The 26,379-nt window shown below is 40.6% G+C and overlaps 1 protein-coding gene across 3 annotated transcripts in view; it reads right to left on the reverse strand.

Moving 5' to 3' along the window:
* LOC114160960 (protein phosphatase 1H-like) overlaps positions 1–26,070 on the reverse strand; it is a 148,207-nt gene extending 122,137 nt beyond the window's left edge. Inside the window, exons 1-3 of one of the 3 annotated variants that reach the window (XM_028043927.1) lie at positions 26,048–26,070; positions 25,787–25,868; positions 19,825–19,969 (exon numbers count right to left, since the gene is read on the reverse strand). The gene's annotated coding sequence lies outside the window, so the exon portion shown is untranslated. Of the gene's footprint in view, positions 1–19,824; positions 19,970–25,786; positions 25,937–26,047 lie in introns of those variants that run through there. The other 2 variants (XM_028043926.1, XM_028043925.1) reach the window with 2 other exon arrangements.
* Between the last annotated feature and the right edge of the window lie 309 nt (positions 26,071–26,379).

Here is a 26,379-nt window from a genome sequence, read left to right on the forward strand (position 1 = left end):
AAGCACCGATTACTCCTCCAAAGCATGCTGAGAGCAAATCAGGCCGATGGTCAAAACACGATGAGGTCCAATTTGCTTGCCGTTTCAACATTTTGTAGTCTTAATTTTAACTATAAAAGTGTCACTACAGTACAGCCGTAGGGAAAATGTGCAAAACGCCTTTGAATAAACTTCATAGGGTCCCTTTGTCATTGAGGGGGGAAGTAAATACAGGCTCTTAAAATTTTTATAAAATGGATGAAACAAAATATCTTGTCAATATTTTTCTTTATATTGAATCTTTTTTTAGACAAAGTCATATTTCTGATAGGAACGACAAGAAAACGCGCTGGTAAAGTAAGCATGTGCGTGAAAGTAACTATAAACTCCTGTGAAAACTACTTGAACAAACGAATGAGTTTCACTGACACTCGTGTATGAAATAAAGTAAATATAAACTGCAAGACATAAAACGTTTCTACAATTAAAAGGCTAATAAACATGAAAAATGAAGGGAAATATTAAGAGTTGCATAACAATACATGTATAAAAAAAATCCCTACACAAAAGTCTGAATTTTTTTTTATAATGAGAGCTTTTACAGATGATGAAATGTTTGGTTAGTAAAAAATTACGAGCAAGTGATGAACACTTGCTTGACTGATGTCTAAGTATATTTCAGGTTGGGCAATAGTCTCTCACTGTACTTATAAAATGGTGATTATCAGCTTTCTCTTCATTTGTCAAAGTTAGGCTGTCAACCAGTTTTAAAAAAAACCCAACTGGTTCATTTTAATGTCACTGGCACAAATAGAGATGTCATGAAAGATTAAACTGTAAAATAAAAATTTTAATGGACCGAGTAATGAACCTTGGGGAACCCCACAGGCTAGAGAAGCGCTCACAGAAGAGGACTTAGCTTTTACAGAGAAACTGACTATCCTGCAGTCAGCAAAACTGACTGATGTAAAATCCAACACAGTTACTATCAGATCAACTTTTGGAAATGTTTAGGGCTTAAAATGTCAAAGCATAATCCAATTCCAGTAAAGAAAAAAAAAATTAAAATCTATAAATTATTCATCCATGACTTTAATTTCTTTAGGAAATGCAAGAGTTTTAAGCTAAATGAAATCGCTATGAAGTTACATGTAGTCAGTTACCATGGTCACCTGAGAAAATGTAGACTAAAAAACTCTTAATACGAGTTTCCCACCATTCACATGTGCTTGACCGTGCAACATCACACTTATGCACGTCCCCCCTGGGGTCAAATGAAGCATTGATAAATACTTTACACCACGTCGAGGCCCTTCCAAATGTAATGGCCAGTTGTGCCCAATGCAGCGGGGAGGGAACTGGTTTGATGAGGCCGCAGCCTGCTGGGACCAGCGGGGACTCGGGTCAATTTCTCACCAATGGCCTCTCAACCAGTGGCTCTAATGATAAAAGATGAGCCACAGTGGCTGAACAGATAAGAAAAAAGGTCGACAATGTGATGTCAGTTAATGACGAACATGAAATTATTTCTACATGAACGCATGTTTACTGTGTCTTCTACAGTCTTCTGTGTGTTCACTGCTCTATTTGCTTTTGTTCTCCATGTCCAGTCAGCCAGTCTGTAAGAAGTGAGGCTCTCTGGGCTCTGAAATTGTTGTGGAGGAAGCATGCATGGGATTCATCTCATCTTTGTCATTCCCTAACAGAAGCGCATGAAATGTGTTTGAATTTTTGAATGAATTGTACAGCGCATTCATAGACCATGCCATGTGATGTTATAGTAGGCATTTGAATCAAACAGAGAAGCAGCAAAGAGAACCATGGCAACTCTGTAGGAACAGCAGAGATTCTCCGCTCACGTGCCAGAGCATGCAGGACAAATATTAGTCATGCACTCCACAAATATATGGTTTTAATATGAGAGTGGCAACAGTAAAACTATAAATTTTCAGCAAGAAGGACTTAACCTAAGTGCATGCCACTCTTATTTGGAAAAACGTTGGAAAACATGCGTCGTTTTTCTTGCGATTTGTGGTTGTAAAGTGACAACGTGAAAAGTACTTTTCCAGTGCATTCGTGTTATATGAATCAAGATGGCTTTTCTCCAAAATAAATGCTTATTTTTATGTCTGCATGACTTTCTTACTCTTTCATGTCGCAACTGTAAATACAAATTTGCTCTTAGTCATCTCGGCTTGTTGAATAAGGCCTTTTTTTGTCTCAGCCATCACATGGTACATTATCATTATCGTGTTGCAAAACACGGATAATCATCTTTGCCACAGCTCTTGTATGCATACACTTATGTTGTCAACAAACTGCTCACTATCCCACATCCAAGGTTATCATAAATTTGACAGAAAATGGGAGCAATTACAAAGACAAGGAGGAGGGCTCTTGTACTATGTTAGGAGGCTAACAGGTGATAAATTCATCAGCTGAAAAAGCAAGCTTGTGATGATAATAGGCTGATGCCACAGTTAACATTGGAATCATGATAGGACTTTTTGTCCTTATGTCCTCTACACCAGTGGTCCTCAACCCCCGGACCGGCCCGTGGACCAATTGGTGCCGGGCCGCACAAGAAATAATTAATGTTATAATAATTAAATATTTCCGTTTCAGGTATTATGTGAGTCTGGAGGATCTTTTATTGTGAAAATCCTTTAACCGGATTCTCTCGGTTCTTGCACGCCAACATTGACCCCACAAGCAGCAAAATGAGTAAGAAACGGATCAGATGTCTTTGGAGAGTTTCTTTGCGAGGGGGAAAGGCCCAGAGAAGAGACAGGAGAATGGATTTATCCCGGTAGGTGATTCCCACATTCCAAGCTCTGCATGATATGGTGACCGGCTCGTTAGAAACCAAGCACGCTGTGCATAAATAGTAAAAATGGTAAATGGACTGAAAGGTTGGAGACCACTGCTCTACACCATCCATTTCCATAAAACAAGGCTCAAGTCAAGCTTACTGACTGGAAGATAATTCCTAAGTTTCGCACACTTGCTGTGAATCCAGTGGAAAAAACTGTTCTAAGTTCCCTCTCTCAGATTCACATGAAGTAATTTAAAAATTATTCAAATTGCCATTAGTTGCACAACAGAATCTAGGTTTCATGTTATTAATCAGATTTATAGTCGAGATTAACTCCTTCCATGTTTTCCGATGTGCCGCAGGGCTCTGTACTCAGTTCTATTTTATTTATGTTTAGCTGCTTTTTGCCATTTTACCTTTATGTATTACACTGCCCAATTAACACCAATCCTAGAAATTAGGGATGACAAAAATAACATAAGCACACTTCCCTCAGGACAAGTTATGAATCTTTGGGGATCCCAGCTGGCAGTTATTTTACAGAGTATATCCTACAACCTCTGTTATCCAGAGTAAACCAACTATTTACTTTGCACTTTGAAATTTTTAACCTTTTTAATATGACTTCTAAATTCATTCAAATTTTAAAAGCACAGACAAGTGAACACATTTAAACCTGCAATGCAAAATGTTTATAGTTTGAGGTTTATGCACTTTAATACAACATTTAATGATTAAAGTCATAAAATGTTAATGTTTTGGATGCTTTTGTCCGAGCTTGGATCGCATAACTGTAAATAAAGCACATGAAGTATTTGGCCCCCAACTTCAACCCTATGGAGTCTTTAATAAAACACTGTGCAGCAGACGCGAAAGCATTAGCAAACGAGTTGAAGAAAAACCAAAGTCTCCGCATTTCAAACAGCAAATCTAGCCAAATCACCACTGGCCAAGTAGTTACATTTAAAATAAGTTGTCTTAAGTTCACAAAGTACAACAATTAAACTACTGTGTGGCATAATCAAATAAAATCTGCTTAAGCTCCCATTTTGATCTTGGGATTCGCTTTGCTCTCAAACTTGTGGGTCTTAACCCGATACGTTGCGCACAAATCCAACACTATGGAGCAAACTACCACCATTCTTACTCATTAATGCTTACATTGTTGGCATATTTTTCTAAAGAATAAGGTATGAAACAGACATGACGTTTTAATGTTTAGAAGCAGGAATTAATCATCGTTTTATTATTTCTGAAAAATTCCAAAGAGAGAACAAAGACTTTTTAAAAGAACAAACCGTACCTGAACTCGGACACTGGAGTGTCTGGAGTTCAGTATGTTCGGGGGAAAAAAGAAAAAACACAAACACTTGCAGCATTGCGTCATTTGAAACATCCACAACAAAGCCCCTGGTAAAACCAAGTCTCCTGATGTTTTGTCTTAGGGATAAAGTGCTACAAAGTTACAACAACCAGTACATACAGTGCATGCATCTAAAGGGTAATCTTCCTAGCTGAAGCGACTGATAAGAGCTGCTATTCTGATATTAGCATGACAAAAACTTTCTAGAAAGGTACAGTACAGATTGCACAACCAAATCTGAACCTGCCGCAGTGGGTCAGCCACGGTCAGATTGCAAGATTGCGCTCAGACAACTGGACAGTGAGACCTTTTAGAAAGGTCAGAAGTTGAACTGAGGTGGCTAAAGATAAACACACACACACACACGCCTATGATCCTTATGAAAGTAGAACTGCTGAGTCACAGAGAGAGAGCAAAGGTAAGATATTCCTGGCTGCTTTAACAATCACGTGCTACACACGCACTTCGCTTGCATTCCTCCACGTGCACAGCTGTGAGCCTTAACTTCTGACTGCCATAGAGGTCACTGTCCTCAATAACAATGATTGAACTGTTGTGTTCCAGCAGCTCCAAACTATTGTGACCTCTGTGCACAGTGTGCAATCCAGATACGCAACTAATCACTTCTTAGCTACAAATTGTAGCTTTAAGGTCAGTTGATAGTTTTTTAGTAGCGTATGGCATTATGATCCAAAGCACACTTACGTTCTCCTGTTAGTTCTGCTCATCTGGATAAGATTGTTTTTACCAGTGAAAGCTCTGGTATTTTGAGTCACATCTTTACTAAATGAAACTTCAGTTCCTGGTTAGTCCGTTTTTATCAAACTAGTTTGATTGTCTATAGAAAGTCCAGTTCTTTTGGGGAGGCATGAATGCTCAACCGAACTCTGATGCGGACCAAAACTGCAAAGTCTGGTCCGCCTAAAAACTTAAGTCTCAGTTTTGTTAAAGTGAACTTTTGCTAGGTTCAAATGCACAAGTGGATGCAAGAGTAGCCTACTGAAGACCGCTCTAAAAGCAGGAAGCGGATTATAGTGCAGGACCTTCTGGGTAAATACAACCAAAACAAACGCGAGACTCTAGCATTAGCAGGTATTAGTATGTCTTAAATAGTTCCTTTTCAAGTAGGAGCTAAACAACCGGTGCTAGACACAACCATACATTGCCCTTTCACCCCCAAAATACCCTGTGAGGAACAGTTTAGGGTCTACAGAAAACGTGTAGAAGAAGGTGTTCTGGTCACATGACATCAAATGAAACATTTTGGCCCACATGTAAGTTGTTTTGTATGGAGGAAAACTAGCACCTTTAACAAACCTCACAGTAAAACACTTTAGATGCAGGTTTGAGCTTCTCTCTTGCAGAAAAGGAAGGTTGGTCAGAATTGATGGATACCATCTCTGTCTGACAATACATCCATTTATAGAGTCGGAGCAACCCTTTCTTTCCACAAAGCAAAGAATGTTTGAGAACCCTAATCCACTCTCTTCACCTTAAGTGATCTTGCAACACTTTATGGTACAAGGGTTTACACATTGTTACATGTGAGAGCTTCAAATAGCTGCTTTATTTACATTCTTAAGGTGATTAGGGGTGTTTGTTCTTAACTGGGTGCTGCCTGCTTTGCTTAACAATGGGTAATCCCGTTTTCTGTGGTACACATGTGCATGTGGGAGTGTGTATGTGCTTGCTTTTGAGTGGCGGCGTGTGCAAGCTTATGTGTTGTAAGAGCCCTCACATGATAAAGTTGTGCTAGTGCATCCGCATGCCCAATCACATTCCCATCATAGTTTGCATTTATAATGGATGATTATCAAAGAATGCTGTTTTTTGTTATTGGCGGAAGCACGTGACCTGAAAGTAAGTAAGCTCATGTGTTGACCGAGGACGACTGATCAAGCAGTGGCATGATGCGGCTTTGAGTAAATGCTTTAGAAAAATATTGTGGTTTAGCTTTGCCAAGGGCCATCAATGCATTTCTCCACCGACACAGCTGATTCAAATGGCTCATTACCCCAGCGTTTATTTACGTTTTGCACATACCCAAAGTTTTCCGCCATTCATTTGACTCTGAATCAGATTTTTTATCTGGTGCAGTTAAACCACATAAAGATCTAAGGAATGCGGCTCATTGCACATTGGCGAATGGACCTGGACTTCACTGGTTTTAACTTACTAAAGCCTTGGGATCAGATGGTTCGCTCTTGATTCACTCAGCGGAGTCTCGACGGGTGATTTTCAGCGTTTTTACTTTGTCTTTGATGCAGATCGTCATAATCACCATGATGATCACCTCAGTCTCCGTGAAAAATAAAACGTATACAAACATTAGAATACAAAATATGGACTTACAGTGCTGACGACAAAACAAAACGTACCTCACTGCTTACATTGGGGAGCGCTAAGCATTTGTTTCTTTAAGCGCCAAACACTTGAATATTCCTCAATGTTGTTTTCAAGCCAATCATTGGTATAACTAATTGCTGCCAGCTTTTATAAGGCCTGCCCTCTTTGGCTACGGCAGCCCGTGAGGTATGTACAAAATAAAAGCAAACATTACAAAGTACATTAAACAAAACAAAATATAAACCACCAACAGTGTTGATCGAAAAAAACATCTATAAACAATCTGCAACATATGGAAATTCATTTCAAATACTTCAGAAAATTCATTTTTAATAATTTACAAATTCGCCTTAAATAGTTTACAAATTTTAAATAATGTACACAATTTATTTCAAATAATTTACTGTCCGTTACACTTTTTATAGCGTAAAAAGTGTAACGGACTACTTCTACTGCTAATTCAACCCAGTAAATGATAGAGAAAACCCAAAATACATTTATTCTTCGATCAAAGTTATGTTGGTCCACAAGATGAAAAAATCTTTAGAAGCATCACGCCCCTCATCAACAAACAGATAAGGATAGTCACACACAGCATGCTTCTGTGCATTGCTTTGGTATTCACGTGCCTAGTTTGAACACAACCTGTGTTTCGTTGTGTGTGTGGGCGTGGGTGTGCGTGTGTGTTGGCTCGACTGGGGTGAGTAAGCCCCATGACGCTCAACGCGGTCATAAGACACAAGTGCAATGGCAGCGATGGGTGAGTTGACAGAGGAGGGGTGGGGGGGGCATGTGCGATCTGAGGCTGTAGGATTTGACAGGAGAGGAAATGGGGCCACAGGTGGTCAAGTGGAGAAGAGATGAAGCGGAAAAGGGAGGGTGTGTGTGGGGGGGGCAGAACAGCCGTTTGGAGGCGAACCGGGAGGAATGAGGCAAGAATGACGGTGAAATAATAATTTTTTTTTTTTTTTTGCGAGGCTGAATAAGAAACCACTTTCAAATTGATCAGGATGATCAAGTTGGGCAGATTGATACCATGGAAGTAGGGCAGCATATGAGAACAGGAGGCAAGTGATGAGGTAATTGGGTAGGGGGGGGAGGTGAAGAAAGCATGGGCTGTGAATTTCTTTTGAAAACATTCCTCTATAATGTCATAAGGTAGGAATCTGGCAGTGGATGTGGTCAGCGTCCCAGAGGCCCATGATGTATGAGGCAGCATGTGAGGGGTTTCTTCTTTTAGAGGCGTAACCTTATACTGTATGTGTTGTTAGCAGCTTGATTTATGGACTATGTGAGACCCAGCAAGCTCAGCTTTGATGTCTGATGCAGCTGTCTGGCTCTGTCAGTCGGTGTCCCAGTCTTTATATCCTTTACGCCTCCAGCTCTACCTCGTGATTCCTAAATAGAGCTTGAACTTTGTCCTGAGCGAGAGGTTCTGGGGGCTTCTGCACAGTTGAGTAGGAAGGCAATTAAAGGAGGAGCGCCGGTAAATACAAGTTTGATGTAATTCGGTGTGCTTTGAATATTGAAATGTATTACTTTTCCAGAGAAAATGTGCAAAATTCTCATTTAACTCATCAGTCCAAGTATAAATAAAAAACATCCTCATTAATTTATTGAAAAAAAAAAAAAAATAGCTTTACATATGAAGAAAAAAAATAAAATACAAATATTTTCAGAGTAAAGGTTGCATTGAATCTGTATTGACTTACACATGGGGATAAAATTGTATCCCCACCATTAAGGATCAAAAATCCCACAATTGTCACTTAAATAACTTGAAACAGACAAAAGCAATAATAAATAAAAAAATTTGCTGAAAATTAACCAGTGAAAATCAAACACTGCTTTTGAATTGTGGTTAAAAAAGGTCATTAAAAAAATGATAATGAAGCGGGCCTGGACAAAAATGATGTGTTTTTTTTTTCCATTTTTTTTCTCCGAAGAGTTTTTGCGGCGCTAGTGGCTCGTATTTTTTGTACAGTAGGCAGACAGGAAGGAGGGTGAGGAGAGGGGGGAAGACATGCGGCAAAGGTCGTCGGGACCGGGAGTCGAACCCGCGACGTCTGCGTCGAGGACTAAGGCCTCCAAACATGGGGCGTGCTAACCCCCTGCGCCACCACAGCACGCTCCCAAAAATGACGTTTTAACAGTGCATTGTTAGGTCTGGTGTTTATCTTCGTTTTGACAAGACTCCAAAGATTCTTAGTGCCGTTTAGGTCAGGTCCGTTTGCAGGCCAGTGAGTGATTCGATGTTTATTAAACCACGTTCTGGTAGTTTTGGCACCGTGTTGATCCCTATCGTTTTTGTTTATCCAACTACACTTTTTCCCTTCACAAAGCTTTCTGATAATAAATTTGAGTGAAGCAATCTAAACAGCCAACTTCTTTAGCCATGACTTTTAGTGGTTTATCAATCTTATGCAGGGTGTAAATAACTGCGTGCAGTACAACTGTAAAGTCAGCAGACTTCCAAGGTTGTGTAGGCAGTAACATAAAAGTTCTTTAATCTTTAATAGTTGGTCTTCTGATTTACAGAGAAACTGAAACACAAGGTAAATGCTTAGGAGTGTAATAAATCCATAACTGTTTTGAAACAAAAATTCTTGAAACAAACTCAAAGATGTGCACCCTATGGCTGGTTTAAATCCCAGTTTATTTTCTTGTTTTTCTCAGGCCTCCTCTTGTTGAGTCCAGGTGACACCGTGAAGTAGTTTGCGCTTTATTATTAAGATTTTCTCATTGTAAAACGATCAATGTAAAGAGAAGGAAAAAAATGGAGGACAATGATAAGATGTGAAAAGTAATAAGGGAAAGAAATCCGTATGCTACAAACGAGAAGAGAGAGGAAGGAGCAAAAAAAGGGAGATGGTGGGTGATGTGGCGAGTTGGGGTGGGGATGCAGTCGGAGCTGACAGGGTAGTGTGACATTTTCCTGTGAGGACAAATTGTTCACGAAAATCAACAAAGCAGTAAAAGAGAGACGGCGTGACACTGCAGCAGAGAGTCAGCTGCAGCGTCCATCGTTTATTCTGTTGTTTGACTGCTGAGCTCTGCAGCCGCCTCAAAAGCTGCAGCCTAATCAAAGATTTACTAATTGGCTCAAAAGCGCCACACTTCATACATGTCTGTTCGGCGCTGCGCTAAAGCCATCATATGTGCTGGATTTGTCCAGACGAGATTAAAAGAAATAAAAAAATCCCCGCCATCTGTCCATCGCCATATCTCGGTTAATCTGCTATTTTCGTCCTCCGAGCTCATAATGTGAAACTGCGGCGACGTAAGAAGGTGGTTATCCACTTTCGGCTGGTTTACTAACCTCTTTTCCCAGCCATGCGGCACTACTCATCCTCTCCTCCTATCCCTGCCTCTCCCGGTGTCCACTCCCTCTGAGGGTTTCTAAGGACACGCTGTACTCAGTGACCTTCCGTCGCGGCTCCTCGCTCATCTCCTCCCCCCCACTCGATTTTGCTTCACTTTCTGTTTCATCCCCCTCCCCTGCATCCCCTGCTACTCTTTTCACCTGCACTGTGATTCCAGCTTTCCTGCACACCTCTTTTCTATCAGCCTGCGGCACCGTAATGCAAAGCGGCATTGCATAGCTGGCATGCCATAGCCGAACATCTGGTTTCCAGAAGAAGAAAAAAAAAGAAAGAGGTGCTTCTCTTTCTCGTAAAGATTAACAACAAAGAGGAGCGAGAAGGTGAGTAGGGCCTTGCACAAAGGTGTGAGCGGGAATCTCTGTGTGCATATATGCACACACCCATATGTGCACTTGTTTGTGCAGCCGAGGGGATAAATTAGACACTGCTCTCATACAGGTGTATGTTTAGCCATGAATTCAGCTCTTGGCACCAGCCGGTATTTGGCATCTTCCTGACAGAAAAATCCCAAGAGGAGGTCAACTCTCTCTCACACACACACACACACACACACATGGTGGTATCAGGGTGGACGGAATGCAACAAAGGGAAAAATTTGATTCCTGTAAAAAAGATTTTTGATTTTTTTGCACCAGATTCTTCTGTTATGTCATTCAGTTGAAAGCTTTGAAGCACAAATAAAACACATGTTCTATTTTGAACATGCTGAACTTCCAATAAAAGCCAGATATGGTAAATCTGGACAGGATGGCTGAAAATTAAAATCATGAAAGGTCAGTGAATCACAATCCCATCACTCTTTCTTGTTCCAACTGCGCATCCAAACAGACGTCTCCACAGACGTTGCACTCAATGCTTCACCAAAGGCCGTTGCCATCAGCTGTGCTTTCTATTTTTTATTAGGTCCCTTCATGTTACGGTCTTGTGACGACGCTGTCGGCTCCCACCGCTGAATAAACTTTAAGATTGATCCATAAACGGCTCCATCTATTATTACTTCCATAAACAGCTGCTGTGTGACGTCAACGTTCTTCTTCTGCGTATATGCTGGTTGCTTTGGGGTTGTAAATCGCTCACACACACAAGGAGTCTGATTGTGACCACATTTAAGTCTGAACGACCATGCAAAAAAAAAAAAAATTTAAGTCACAATTGTTCCACGATCCCGTATTATCCTTTACCGTTCGTAGTGGTTACCCGATGGATCTGGGGTGTAATATTGACAGGTCAAAGGTTGATGTTAAAGTGGCTAAGTTTAAACTTTTTAGCTTGGTTGGGCTAAAGAAAAAGCAAGATGCTTCTGTTGTAAAGGTTACTAAGCAAAGTTTGGACTATGAAGCTAGATTTTACGTTGTATTGCTTGAACAACACTGAATCCTTAAGTACTTTTACATTTTTGTTAGCTTAATATCAAAATTCAATTGTTTTTTGGTTGAAAAGCTGTGCAGGGTATTTAACTGGATTTTCATTTTACGTTCCTTCCATTAAGCTGAAAACCAAAGCAGGCGTTGCTCTGGGAGTTTGTTTGTGTTGTGGCTGGCATACACGCCGACTTTCAGCCCCTCTGACAAGGAGAGCCTGTCTATCAAATCTCCAAATTTTATGCACACTTGTCTGCATGATTGGCGGATGCTGAGTGAAGAGCAGAGGTGGGCTGACGAGTGTCACGTTATGAGGGCCTTTGGGATTTTTCACAGGAGTGGGATTTGGACTCGAGAGCTGAAATCAGAAAAGGAGCCGACAATCAAAAGCAGAGGAATGAGGGGACGCTTAGAGGAAAGGGGTCTACAGAAAGATGAGCAAGACGAATCTGGGTAATAACATAGTCGGTGATCCACTGTGCTGCATGGTTTGACGCAGCCCCCCTGAGAACCATTTCTACAACTTGCGCGTACAGTCTGACAGACGTATGCAGCATGTTATGAATATTGCTTCACATTGTGGTAGCTGTTATGCTGATGTATGCCAATTACTCAGCCTCCGATGGCAAAAGGGCGTTTGCAGTTGCAGAGGAAAAACGGCAAGACTCAAAACTATGGATCTAAACCTCAGCTTCCTAAGTACGGATGTGCATTTGGTGTCAACTCTGAAGTCGTTTTTTGCAACTTAAGTGTGACCCTGTTAAGATCCCCCTTCACTTTCAAACCCTGTTCAGATCCGCTTCTGCCACAATATGTAAATCAGTTGGTACACTGTAAAAAGCAAAATCTTATCAAGTCGTTTTGGCCTAGTTTCTAGTAAAAATCTTTTTGTACACTTGAAATAAAATAAAACAAAGATTTTTTGCATTAGAAACTGGACCAAAAGTACTTGGTAAGATTTTGTGTAGTGTAAATCAGTGGAGGGGGGAGGAACCGTCAGATAATGCTTCTGCATGTTGGTGTTCCCGCTAAGGCTTTTGTGATCTTTGTTTCTGTTAGGGAATGCAGAGTCAAACATACCTGCACAATTTTAGAAATGTAAAATAAGTATCCGTTTAAAAAATATACATGTATATCATTTAAAGGCCATTTCTAAACATGCAAGTATCTTTTCTGTGTTTTTATTTAACTGAAAATGCAATCTAGCCCTCTATGGAGACAGAGGGCTAGATTTCATTAAGCGGGCTGGGCCGCACCTGCAAAAAACAAGAAACAACAAAGAAAAAAAACATGCCCACATACACATCCACTGATTCCCCTTCAAGTGATATTACTCTGCAATATTCCCATGTCGCCCATTTAGTCTTGAGTGCGCTTATTAGGAATTGGGGAGTATATACATGAAAGCAGGTAAAGAATGCCAGCAAAATGCACTACAGAAGCTTAATGCTTTCTCAGAAAGCACACTAGGTTTACCTTGCATATTTAGATTGCCCCTTTTATAGAGCATTTACGCTGCAGACATGCAATAATGTATGTAGTTTGATGGGTGGTGATGTCTTCTGCCTCTAACCATGATTAGAATTGAGTATGCCACAGCTGTGGTAAACCCCAATGACTGACAGAACGATGTCATTTGGCAGAGGGTGTGCGCATTTGCATGTACGTACCGTGTTCTCGCAACATTAAAAGCCTTAAAGGGACTTCACGTTGCAAAAGTACAGTACTTGTGCTGGTTGTGTTTGAAATGCATGTCATCAAGTTCAGATGGCAGCGATGTTGCCTGCTTTTAACATCGGTATTTGTGTTTTTGTCTCTCTCTTTCTCAGTCTTGCTGATAGTCTGAGTCGAGCCCTCCACCCCCATCTGACAGCTTTGGCAGCTCGTCAGGTCGGCTCCGTGAACACGCCAATCAAACCCCCGTCCAGGCAAATAAGCAATTAATCATTAGTATCCGCGAGCAGCCGATGCAATGAAGCCAAGGAGCTGGGGGAGGGAAGGGGAAGAAAGAGGTATCAGGGTTCACTGGGTTTGTTGGAGACCACGCCCTCTTCTGTCTCTCTCTCCCTCACACACACACACCCACACGCACGCAGAGTTCCCTGGTGAAGTCTGCTCTGGTGACTGTGTAACAAGGGGATTATCGTCTTAATAAGTCAAAGGATGTATTATGGAAATGAGCGAGAACTGGGCAGCATATGTTGATTAACGCAGCAAACTAGTTCCTTTAGGCTCTCCTCTCCACTCACAGTAACGCCGGTTAGTTGACTAATCTATGAGTAAAAGATTATTTCTTTAATAAAAACAAAACACGTTAAATTCTGCCATTGAAACCAACTGCAGTCACTGCTTAGCATTCGTTTCTCGCCAAATATCCGCTTTAAAGGTTACCTCTGACAACTGAGCTGCTGTTATCTTGATGAAAACCGACAACCAGGAAGACTCCAGGATGTCTTCGCTCGAGGCCACGTCACACACATCGCCCCCAAGTCTTCATTCCCTGTGTAATTTTGTCACCCTTTGTGGATTAAGCAAATGAGTCAGAATATTTGACTTAATTAGTTTTACCTTTAGACCGAGCCGACCTTGCCTTTCAAGTATTGGATCAATCTTTCCATGTTGCATTCAACTGGACTGGTGAGGCCTCCCCACTGGAGAACAGATCATGGAGAGATTTGGCCATGCAATATTGTTTTTAGTTGTGTTTAACCTGAATTTAGCTCCACCTATGGGTAAAATAAAGATTTTTGCAGAATGATGTTACATACACATTTCACTGTAGAGATAGTGTTTGGTGGGATGTGTGTTGGTAGCTTTTCAACACCAGTGCTGGACCGCCCTAAATGGATTATAGCAAACAGACAAGAAAATCCAACTGATTAATTTGTCTTATACTTAGCCATGTAGAAGGGTTTCCATATTTTAGAACAAGTCATTCATGTTTTGACATTACCCTGTAGTTTTACTTGCCCTTTACTACCTCTAAGTAGTCTCCTTGAAAAGCTCACGAGTGTTGCATCTTCCTTTTTCAATCTACGCATTTAGTTCCATCCAACTCTGAGCACGCTCCCATCATCTCCTACGATTCACAGTTGGGTTGTTGTGTTCAGGGTAACTAACATACAGCAATGCTTTTCTACCAAACACTGTTCTTTACATGAAGGTCGAAAGTTAGTCTCAGTAGACCAGAATAACTTCCACATGATGTTCATGTTCCCTAAAAGTCTTGAGGCAAAATATTTAACCAAAATAACTTTAGACTTGATTAAAATATTCATTAACCAACAAAGACAAGCCGCCTCAGAGTTCCCTCTGAAAATTCAAAAATAAGTGTACAAAAACCAAGCTAGCAGAGCAGGACAACTGGAGATTTCATTTGCTTCCTAAGTCTCCACATACCATTATTTTCAACTCTTTGTAATCAAGTGAAGGCTTCAAGTTTACAATATCTAACCTCATAACACATTGGGTCCTACTCTTGACTGGTTGCAAATGACCATGTCATCAACGTGTCACTCCAACCCTTGAAGAACAAACCAGCCAAGGAAGGATTGTGACTACCACACTTGGCAACGGAACGTAACGGGTGTGTTGACTTTTATCTTCCTCACCACATCCGTCCTATCACAAAACACTGGAGACGCCAAAACAGAACCTTAATCCCGCCTTTACGTGTTTTAGCCACTTAAAAGCTAAAAGTGTTGGACCAATCTGTTTAACTGGTGGACGTTTACCTAACACAGTCATTTTTCTCTCTCTTTGTTGGGGTGGGGGTTTGAGCAGAATAGTTTATGTGTTTTGAAACTTTCATCTCAACCGTCTCAACTTCCAAAGAACAAACTTCCAGTTTGTACAAACACCTGTGTGGGCGTTTATGCATTTTACTATCTTCACTCATGTCTTACAATCAAATTTTATACCCCCTTATCATTTCCGCTCTCTGTTTACACACGGCCAGATGGAGATAACGGGTTTAGTGATATCATCTCTCCTTCCTGGCGTGTCTTGTAACCGGTCCAGAAGGGTGGATTCTCCTTACTTGCCATCCCCGGATCCTCTTTCAGTAGCTGAGGTGCCCAGGTCAGCCTCAGACCACTCTTAGAGATAATGTCACATATCCAATTACATTCAGGATGACTCCATTTAATCCTATTGGGAATTTGATTATGACAGTAGGGGGGAGGGGTAATATTTTTCTGTTGTGACTGGAGACAAAGAGGTTAATAAAGTCGGCTTAAGATGAGGGCTTTTAACTGGATTAAGTCCAGAAAACCATTGGAGAGAAACAGGTTGCTCTGGCAAAAAAAAAAACAACTATATGAATTGAGTAAATATTGGGAAATACTTTATACACAGGATCACGAAAAAAGTGTTTATGTCCACTAAACTTTTCTTTACCACTTTCTCTCATTACAACCAAAACCATATTGGGATTTTACTTGGTAGAATTGTATAAAATGTGCACCAAGAAGGTGCATCAGAAAGTGCAGGGTTACAAATAGAAATACAGCTGCAAACGTGTTGGACCATGACTACCAGGTTTGCACATCTTAGACTGAGGTGTTTCTTCTTTGCGAAACATCTCAGTGAAAGTCAGAATGCGTTGTGGGATATTAATTAAGGTCTTGTCAGAAATTCTTGATCAGATTTAGATTTTGACTGGGCCATTCAAACACATCAATATGGAATGCATTGTAGCTCTGGATTTCTGTCCCAGTGTGACCAAGAACCAACCGTTGGTGACTCTACAAAACTCACTGAGATTTCCTAATAAAGAAATACCCCTTCCTAGTATGCAACAATGCACCCATCTATGTCATAAACGGTGATAGATGACAGCTGCTGCATACATATACAATAGTAGAAGCCAAACATGAAGGGTTTTGCTTCTAAAAGGAGGTGGCAGATTCATTTCTCCTTTGGGGATTATCTAAACAGTGGGAGGGGAGTTCTATGTGTGTGCCAAGTTCTGTTCTAACCTCCCCCCCACACCTCTTCTCTAAAAAAACAGCAGCATTGTTACGAGCGTGTGCGTACCCTCCGTGTTTTACACCCCAGCAGTGAGTTGCAACAATGCACCCATCAAATGCATGTCACCTTTTCTCTAAACGTCCCGATAGGCATCACTTTATCTGAACGGCAGGGGCGGCTCCTGCAGATGCTGAAGAACGACAGCAGGCTCTACCTGCCGTAAAACGCAACACTACTCCCAAGTCCTCGGAGTAGGAATATCTACTCTATCAACACAGACTTTTGCCTGCATAGACACAGAGGCATGCAAAGAATGAGGCTTTGACAGACAGACAGACGGCCTCTGGTTGATATCAGATATATGGCGATGAAGCCTGTAGATAAGGTGTGGCATTTCTGGCTGGATGTGGGACAAAGCCTTGCTAAATTCCAATCAGGCTGCAGGGACCTATTAGAACAACTTGTGATGAAAATTAGAGGCTCCCTATGAGTTTTTAATCTTAGAAGAATACAGTTTGATTCTTTTATATTGTGTTGATCCAAATCATCTCTGTCAAATTCAATGGATCATTTAATGCCAGCTGCTAAAAAGCATCTTATCCTGATAAAACATGGCGACAGTAAGGACTAATGCTCTCTCAACAAAACCAAACGGGGAAAAAACCACCATGAGCAGAACAAGGTTCAGCATGAGCGGTCATCGTTTTTTGGGTGTTGAAAGAACAGAAAGCAGACTGAAAAAACCCCCAAAAAGAAAACAGAAGCACTGGGCAAGGTATGCTTTCTATAAAAATACATATATATATAAAAGACATTAAAACTACTGCTTGCAATAGCTAATTAATGCATTAATGGAGAGAAGAAAGAGTAAAAGCACAGTAAAAAGTGGTGGGTACTGCATGTCCTCCAGCAACCTAAACCAAATGGAGCCAATTATGCAGTTTTGCAGCTTGTATACAAATTTTAGGATTTTTTTTAATTTTTTTTTTTTACACTGCACAACTCACTCTGGGTATAATTGACAATCTCGCAGTTCACAAGCAGGTTTTATTAGAGTCGAGCCAAAACTGAGACCAGGACGTCTTATCTGCGACTTCAGTCTGAAACAAAGTGTAATTCAAATAACCAAAACTGATTAAATACGTCACTCAAATTGTGACTAAGATACTTAAAAAGGTGCTATAAAAGGAAATCCAAAATGTCATTTGCGTTTTCTAGAATCTGCCACTGCCGGTTGGCTTGGCTGCAGGATCGTTTTAAATTTTTGTGGTAATAAACATGATTAGATAAGTGCTTCATAAATATCTGGTCATGCTTTTTATCCTCAGATCCACACACAGTTTTAATCAGAGTATCATTCCTGATGAAAAAAAACCTTAGTCATGTTAAACCCAAATGATCCCTAAACAACCAGTGACAAAGTAGAAACAAAGGTCAGATAGTGGCTCATCGATTCCCTTATCAATACAAGAAAGATGAAAGAAGTAGTGACTGAAGAAGAAAAAAAACAAAAAAAACACATTTCGCCCTCACCGCCCACAGAGTAAAGTTTAGATTTGTTTGCCGGCTTCCGGAGGTACTTTGCTCTTTGAGATCACAACACGTCAGGCTGTCATCTGAAGGTTACAACACCATATCCGAGTTATGTTTTTGTTTTTATTGAACACTTTGAGCTGTGACACATCAGGGACAGCTATGGCCTTCGACTCAGGATTGTAGAGCCACTCCCTAATGTGTTGACGCTCTCGGTGTGTCCGTCTCTGGATCTGCAGCGTTCGCCTGCGGCCACAGGGTGCAGAAATTAAAATGCGTATTATGATATACTTCAAATTCAAAAAGGAGGAAATTCAGGTGAATCCCCTCCCTGTATTTGATCTTTTCTACATGTATTTTTTTCTCTCTTCTCCACTCTGCTGCTCTTTGTCTCCCCGGAGCAAAGGGGACAGCTGCTTATGCCTGATAAACGCCTGGCATTTGGCACGGCGAGAGATGGGAGACAGGGAGCAAAGAGGAATAAAAAAAAAAAAAAAAAAAAGGCAAGAAGTGTGGCACATCGATCGAAACAAGGAGGTAGTGAGGATTAAAGAGCAAGGTTTTTTGTTTTTTTCTTTCTTGGCAGTAACCGCCACGAGAAGCAGAGAGGAGGGAGGAGAGAAGATGAGGTCTAATCGTGACCTAGATTCCTAGACGCCCAGACATAATGGCCGGGCCCTTACCCCATGTGAACCCCCCCTCTCTCTCCCGTGAACTCCACCTCAGTCAAAACAATAACAGAGAAATGAGGGAGCTGTTGGAGGAGACGAGGGGGCCCCAGTTTGGGGCCGGTTCCAACCCACCGACCCTCAGATCTCCTCCGCACATGCACAGCACTCGGCCGCCCTGTCATTAACTCCCAGCAGCTGTTGAGACCCAAACTTCTGGAAATTCCTGGAAAGGCGACTCGAGGAATGCTGGGCCAAATGTTTGATTTAGCTTCTACTGGGGGCTTTTGAAGTGTGTCGAACTTTATTCAATTGTGTAGCGTCTCCTTTTCCAGGAGGAGTAGAAGCCTCCAGGTACAAAGTGTGGCTACAAAATGTGGTTTCACTCACAATTTAGGTAAAGCTAAAAGGCGGACATTTCTGTCAAATCAGTGAAACTCCCTTTGGATGTTCTTTTTTCTTCATTTTCACAACTTTTATTAATATATATAAATCTTAAAGGCACATAAAAACCTAGTGGAAAAAACTGCAGAAAAGTGATGATTTTGCATCTGGAATGTAAAATTCTGTCCTCAACACATTAAAGTGAAACTATGTACAACAAATGTGTCCACACATTTGTTGAAACTGTCACTGTGTCGTGACAATACGAGAATCCGCAGCAAATTCAGATCCTCTGCCTTTTCTAGAAATGAGAAACAACCAATCAAGAGCCAGGAGGAGGGTCTTAATGCTGTCAATCATACATGTGTATTGTGCAGCTAATCTCCCCACGCTCCTCAAGTTCTTCCTGATAGCCGAGACTAGTTAGCATAGCCACCGATCACAGCAGATAAACAGTTGTCCTGGGACAGTAAGTTGTTTCTCCCCTATTAGCACAGAGCAGCCCATACAGGAGGATGATTGACAGCACTGAGGTGCTCCTCCTGGCACTGATTGGTTGTTTTTGACCAGGAGCGGTCAAAAACAACATACAGTGGCATTTAAAGGCATTCTGTGGTGAGAATTCAATTTTGACAACCTATAATTTGAAACACTAGAAATGTTCCAGCTTTCAGATAAGATGGACACTGGAATTTCTGCTCACTATTTTATGTCCATATTCTCCATTTTGCAATTCATTAGCTGTGCTTTTACTGTCAGTAGACATTTACAAGTGAGAAAAATCATGTTCATAAAAAATATTTTTTAAAATAAACATTCAACTTTGCTACACTGGCAATCGATTTATGTTTTACAAATTCATGTTGACCAATTAAGTCATGTGCTATAAGGGAGATTTTCCTTGGTGACTTTGCATGTTTGTTTATTTTCCTCCAAGTTCGCTCTCTAACTTTATTCAAAATTCAGACTGCTTATCTGTGTGTCAAGAGCAAAGTTTTGCCTGCGTCTGGTTTTGTTTCACCTTTCTGTGTTCTTGTTGTCGTCTCCATCTTATCTTGTACCTGCCGCGGCGCTGGCAGTGTCCGATCCAGACAGTTTGATGGGCGATGTCTCACTGGGACAAAACACGTGACTCGAGGCCGTCGCTGAGATTTCTCTTACTGTCCCTGGCGGAGACACAAATACACATCCAGTGCAACACATTAAATAACCATTTTAGAGCCATTTTGCTTTTTGTTATAGAATTAGCTCTTCTTGTTGAGGTTAATTTCAACAGCAAATGCGAATGAATTAGAGACTGTTTTGATGCTTGTTATACAAACTCATTTAAAAATGTGTGCCCAACATACTTTAGCTTTATCTTTACATTTTTATGAATAATACAAGTCTATAACCTGGTCAGGCATAACTTTATGACCACCAAAAGGTGGTCAAAGTGATTTCCACAACAGTTTTACATTCCTGTTTACTTAATATTTATACATAAAACAGGAGAAAAAAATGAAAGTGGGATGTAAATATAAATTAAATGATAAAGGAAAAAAATTTAATGGTAAATAAAAATGGACTAAAACTCCAATAAATGGTTGTCCGCATTGCCTGTGCAGTTATTAGTAAAGGAAATTATGCGAATCACAAAAACAATTTTAAAATTTAGAGTTAAGGTATAAATATAACCAACAGGACTCAAGAAGAAAAACAAAATATGTAAAAAGCAGATAGGTTTAAATATGAAAGCATGATTTTACTAACACCTTCAGTAAAAGTAGTCTTTATACATCAAACCATTTACCATGTTGTTCTCGGTTCTAAGGTCTACATAAAGGTAGTATGGAAAACAATTTGTGCCAAGTTAAAGGCTCTCAAACTGCAGCATGTCCCATAATTCAAGAAACAACGACGTTAATCTCAACACTTCAGTACCGTGTTGTTCAAACGACTAATTGCAGTTTACAAATGGCCTAAAACAGATGGGAAATGGGCAGATCACAGGGATATTTGAGAACCCAAAGTCAGCGGGTTGATTCGAGTTAAACAGAGTTTAGTTGGGGAGTTAGTGAGTGCAAGCGTGGGAGGTTTGTGGGTTCACTGTGCAGCAAAAAAGAAGAAAAAAAAAAAGATTGTGGGAAAGGGAGGCTCATCCCATAGCCACCAGCGACAGTGACCAGCCATTGGATGTGCAAACTGCAATCATTTCAAATAGATGCTGTGCATCCATAATAAGCATTTTGCACTCACACAAAGTGACAATTTGCACGTAAATACCACCGCTGGACAATATGGTGGTCTATTTTTATTTCTGGCTACACAGGGGAAAGGCCGAATTGTTGAAAAAAAAAAAAGGATAAGTATGGAGAGAGGAGCTTTATTGCTCCATACTTGGTCAGACTTTCAAATCCAAGTCTGGTTGAAAAATAAAATGGTCAGCAGTACAGAAATTGTGCTCCAACTTGATCAAGACACTATGCTTTTATATATACACAAGAGACTGGCTATTAGAAAGTACAGGAGAGTAATAAATAGAGGGAAGAGAGGAGGGAAACAGTCAAGCTGATTGTACTGTGAGAACATACAATTACCCTGCAGCTCATGTGTTCACCCAAGGCCCAGGGATTGTTGGTGTGCTCCAAAACAGCCGAATCCTCCCAGTCAGATGGCGTAACAGCTCTAAATCTGGCTAAAAAGAAACTAATATAACCTAAGTGCTAAATATAACACAATACAGCTGGGATATAAATAATCCACTTCCTCTCTTTGTTCTATGGAGAGAAGAGGAGTGAGTAAAGAGCGAGGGAGACGGAAAGGAAACGTGGGGCGGGATTGCATTAAATAAATTGGAGAGAGACACTGTGGTCGGTCAAAAACAAAGAGCGTCGGAGTTCTGACACGCACACACACACACACACACACACATACACTTTCTCACAGCATAATGATGTGGTCCTGCCATGGAGGAGAGGAATGTGACAACTTTCCCTGCGACAAAAAGACAAGTAGCTTGAGGCCAACAAGGCCAAGCGGACACTTTAATTACACGCAACAAAGTAATGACAGAGCCAGGGAGACTTGATGTTTGTTTGCTCAGGAGACAATATGATTGTCTATACAGGCTATTTGTGGTGTAAGAGGGAGAAGAGAAAAATAAGTATTGCTGTTGGTGCAAAAAAGAAACAAAGAATTTAATAACCGAGCATTTCTATCCGTTCACGTCAAAGTGTTATGAAGCCAGCAAACATGAGGAAGTCAGATGATATTGTAGTTTGCCCCCGTTAGAAAATACGCCGTTTGGTGACAAATGTAGCTCCAGAATAAAAATCAAGCAGGTCTAAAAATATGATTCCGCTGACTGCTTTGGGTCTTAACAGCAGTCTTTGGAGTGGCACTTAAAAGCAATCCACTCTTTGCTAAACTGGGCCACCGATCGAAAATGCCAAAACTCATTGCATGTGGGGAAACTAAGGTTTTCCTTTCTGTAAATGAGGAAAGAAAAAAAAAAGAAGCTTGGCTTTGATCTACTTGGGCCCACACTTGGAAGCCACTCAGGTCTATGACATGGCTTGAGATGGGGTTATAGTACTCTCTGTCATTACAGAGCTGCAGCTTGCATGGGCCGCTATTTCTGAAACAGAGGCTGGCTGGTCGTATAGTCGATGATAAATAACTGGATGCAGATTTTTCCTTTTCTTTGTAGATGAAATAGGCATTTTGTAAATAAGGGCCTGGTCAGTACTCACAAAAGTGTGATTTGTAAAATGTTTCTTACCGATGGAAAGGACATTTCCATCGGTAAATGTCCATAACCAGGTACCCTGTCCAGGGTATATATCATTTTTACGCATTCTTTTTGTCCTTTGCTCAGGTTTGTAGGTCCAAATCAAGGAAATGCCAGGGAGCTGAGAACACATATGAAGGCTAGCAAAGAGCGATGATGCCATGTCTGAAAGAGTGACCTCAACACAATAAATAGTCTCCAGCTTGGATACAAGTTCATAAAGTGAACATTTCTACGGTTAGCTAGGCAGTAAAAAAGGAGAGTCAGAAGACATTTCTGAGTGCAAGAGCTAGGAGACTTAACAAACTAGCACCTTAGAAGGCGATTTAAAAGTTCTCTGTGGCAAGCCCAGTAAACGTCGTGAAAAACCCTGGGACCATTCAGTGTAAATGTTAAATTCTCTGCTCCACTTCTAACCTTCATTATTACTCAGATGGCCACAGATGTCAGCCCTCCCATTTTTCAAAGCAATTTCATAACCAGAATATTTTATACTAACACCCAAGGTTTCCCCCAGAAACTTGCTAAGCCCGGTGGTTGGGTGCTAGGGCAGTCATTCATCCAGCGGCCCATCGTGTTTTTGAATTAAAAGATGTTTAAAGTGGACAGGAAATTTGAAAATATCACTTCATAATCATGTGTTACTAAAACATTGGAAGAGAACTACCTGAACACCAACTATAAAGTCTTAAAAACTGCAATCTTTTTAAAAATACTTAAATAAATAAGCAATGTTTAGCATGGTGGGGGCATAAGTAAAGCCTGGTGGCCCGCCAGGCTCATAATACACTGGGGGAAAACCTGCATTGATTGACTGATCATCTGGGGAAAAGTGAGACTGCAGACGAGCCCTGATTTGTGTCACTGTGAATGGAATTAATAAATCCCAACATATACGTCCAAATACACATTCATTTTCTTCACCTTAAATCATTCATAAGCTTTTGAGTGGCCTAGCCCAATGTCCAGAACTAAATTGGGGACATCTAAGAACCTAGACACATGGGGCTATCTGAAGAGGACAGTGGACAAGAGTTGTACTCAGTCTGAATAGTTTGGAAAACTTTTGCAAGGTACAGTGCACAAGTATTACCAAATAAAGATGACTATTTAGACTTCCGAGTACTAAAATAAACTCAAAAAGCATTTTTTTCTCTTCATTTATTTTAGATAAACAAATGAAATAAATGTCTTACCAAATGAAGCCTATGAGCAAAGGGGGTCCTCATATGTCGCTGTCAAGTCAGTTTTTGCCCCCATCTCCTAAGCACACACACCCAAACACCCTAAATGTATGCGCACAGATTTGCTTTGACAGCCACTGATCGACGGCCAGCAACAGGTGCAGCTGGCTGATGGAGGGAAACATGTACATGTGTGTTTGCTCATGTGAAATAGAAAACAAGCCCGCTTTTTAACCACTGGAGGCACGGAGCCACAGTAATGTGCCTTTTCCTCAACCCTTACATTAGCAGCTTTAAATCGGGCGCAGGGGGCGAATCACTCGGCTGGCTTGCAGGAGAACCCACCCCCGCGTCAATCCACCACATCAAGAGGAGGAAGAAAGACGGCAGAAATATGATAAAAATGGGTTCAGCTTCGAATACTTTCTTTTGGCAAGTCAATCATATGAATAAACATATAATTTCTTTGCTATCACAATGGATTTTGAAATTTTATTTGTCAACTTAAAAAGCAGAAATGTCCTCAAATGCTGGGGTTTCTGAGCTAAAAAAAAAAAAGGCTGAGTGATTCATGTGCGTCTCTTTTAGCCTTCAATAATCTCTTGGTTTCGTCAGGCGCTGCGAGACGCCGGAGTCTGCTGCGTGTGAAAGCTGAGCAGCAGAGATATGACCAGGCATCTGTCTCCATGCATGTCTTGCAACACAGCCAGCACAACCTGAACCTTTGGGTATGTAAAGACTGTCCCACCCCTGAGCCTACCCCTTCGCCCAGCCACGCAAATAAACCGGCAGTGATGCTGCCTTTGAAACGTCATGGAAGCCAAAGGCTGTTGACCCGAGCTGGGGATACGAAATGTGTAAAGAGTTGTGAGTGTGGAATTTTTGTATTTTGCAGATGGATGCAAGTATGTATTTCTAGATTTCGTTCCACATCCATTTATCTAAAAAGTGAATCCACCTAAATATTTGTGTGTCCAACCATCCACTGATTGGGTATTTTATATATATATATATATAATATATGAAAAATAAACAAAAAGCTTTGAAGATTTCAGTTCCAAAGATTATAAAATGTTAAAATGTGTATAAACTATGTAGTGCATCATTTTATATAGCTTTAAGAGCATAACCGAGAGTTGGCTGCCTTTAGAAATGGGGAACAGTTAAATACTCAGTAAGTTTAATTACAACAAATGGGTTTGTACAGCACCTCTAAAGCAAAGGTCACCAACATGGTGCCCTCAAACACATAAGTACTCCACAGACCTATTCCAAAATTAGATAGAGCATTATGTGATAAAATTAAAAGTAAACTATGTGTATCAATTTGGTAACTGTTTAGGTCACATAGTGCCCTTGAAGTAGCTCTCGGTTACAAAACGGTTGATGACTCCTGCCGTAAAGGAATATTGAAGGAAAAATAAACTTTATTATGCTCACTTTAGGAGCTCCGTATATTTTAGACTTTGTACCTAAATATAAATTACTTAAAAGCAATTTCGTAATGTTTTATGCTCGATAATTTTATCATTTTAAACAGTAAACTACAATTGAAAAGGTTTTCCAAAAGGCAACAGGAATACAGCATTTGTGTATCTGCCCACGAATAGCTGAGAGCTGCGAATACTTGAGATGCCCCCTTTAAAAATGCTTATAGTAGCCTATTTTTATAGTTCAAAACACCAAATATATGTTCATTCGTATTTGTAACCACGGTGGAAGCCATCTTGGCACTACCGCAGAAGCTAACCTCCTCTCCGCTCTGAGTACAGCCAATCAGGAGCAAGGAATTATCATAATTCATAGAAAAATCAGCCAATAGGTGAATCTGTGAATACGGAACAGTGACCAGGCAGCATATGACGTCTTACATGCGTCATATATTACATGTAAAGGTACTAAGCTGTATGCTAGCTTCTGCTTGCTAACGAAGACATGGATAGCTAACGAGAATGTTTTACTTCGCTATACAAAATAAACAATAACTTTGCTATTTTCAGGGAAAAATACTGTTAAAATTAGCTCACCTTTCACTCATTCTTGTAACTCAGAGCAGGCTAACGTCAAATGGTGGGACGGGGAAAGGCCTTACAAAAACGCCAGACATCTCTGTCCTCAAGTGGTGAAGAGCAGGATCCAAACGCATGGAGGTGAAAACAAACAATTTTACTTAAATAAATAAATAAAAACTTAAAAATACTGGTTGGAATCCCGGGATGATCTGCCCAGCTGAGCTGAAACAGGAAGCAGGTGGTTGATTAAAAGCAAATGTAGTCCACACTCCTTACCGGTTGGTGGCGGTAATGCTTGCCTAACCGCCAATAATTCTTAAGAAGAAGATTAAAAGCAAGGGGGTACCCGTGAGAGAAGGGAGGAATGGCCGTTGGACAACACAAAAAACCAAGAAAGCAGAATGTGAATTTATCTGAAAGAACAAAATAAAAAATAAAGCAAAACACAAACCCGAAGAACATTGACATTATCTCGGACAGAAACCAGGCTAAACGTGTTGAGTTTTTAACATTTTTTATTATTATTCCTAGCCACTTGAAAGGCTTTGAGACAAGTAAGTCAGGGGACAAAAAGGAAATTACAACCCGGGGATTGCTGCATGGCTATA

This window comes from Xiphophorus couchianus, chromosome 17, assembly GCF_001444195.1.
Source record: "Xiphophorus couchianus chromosome 17, X_couchianus-1.0, whole genome shotgun sequence".
Taxonomy (NCBI): Eukaryota; Metazoa; Chordata; class Actinopteri; order Cyprinodontiformes; family Poeciliidae; genus Xiphophorus; species Xiphophorus couchianus.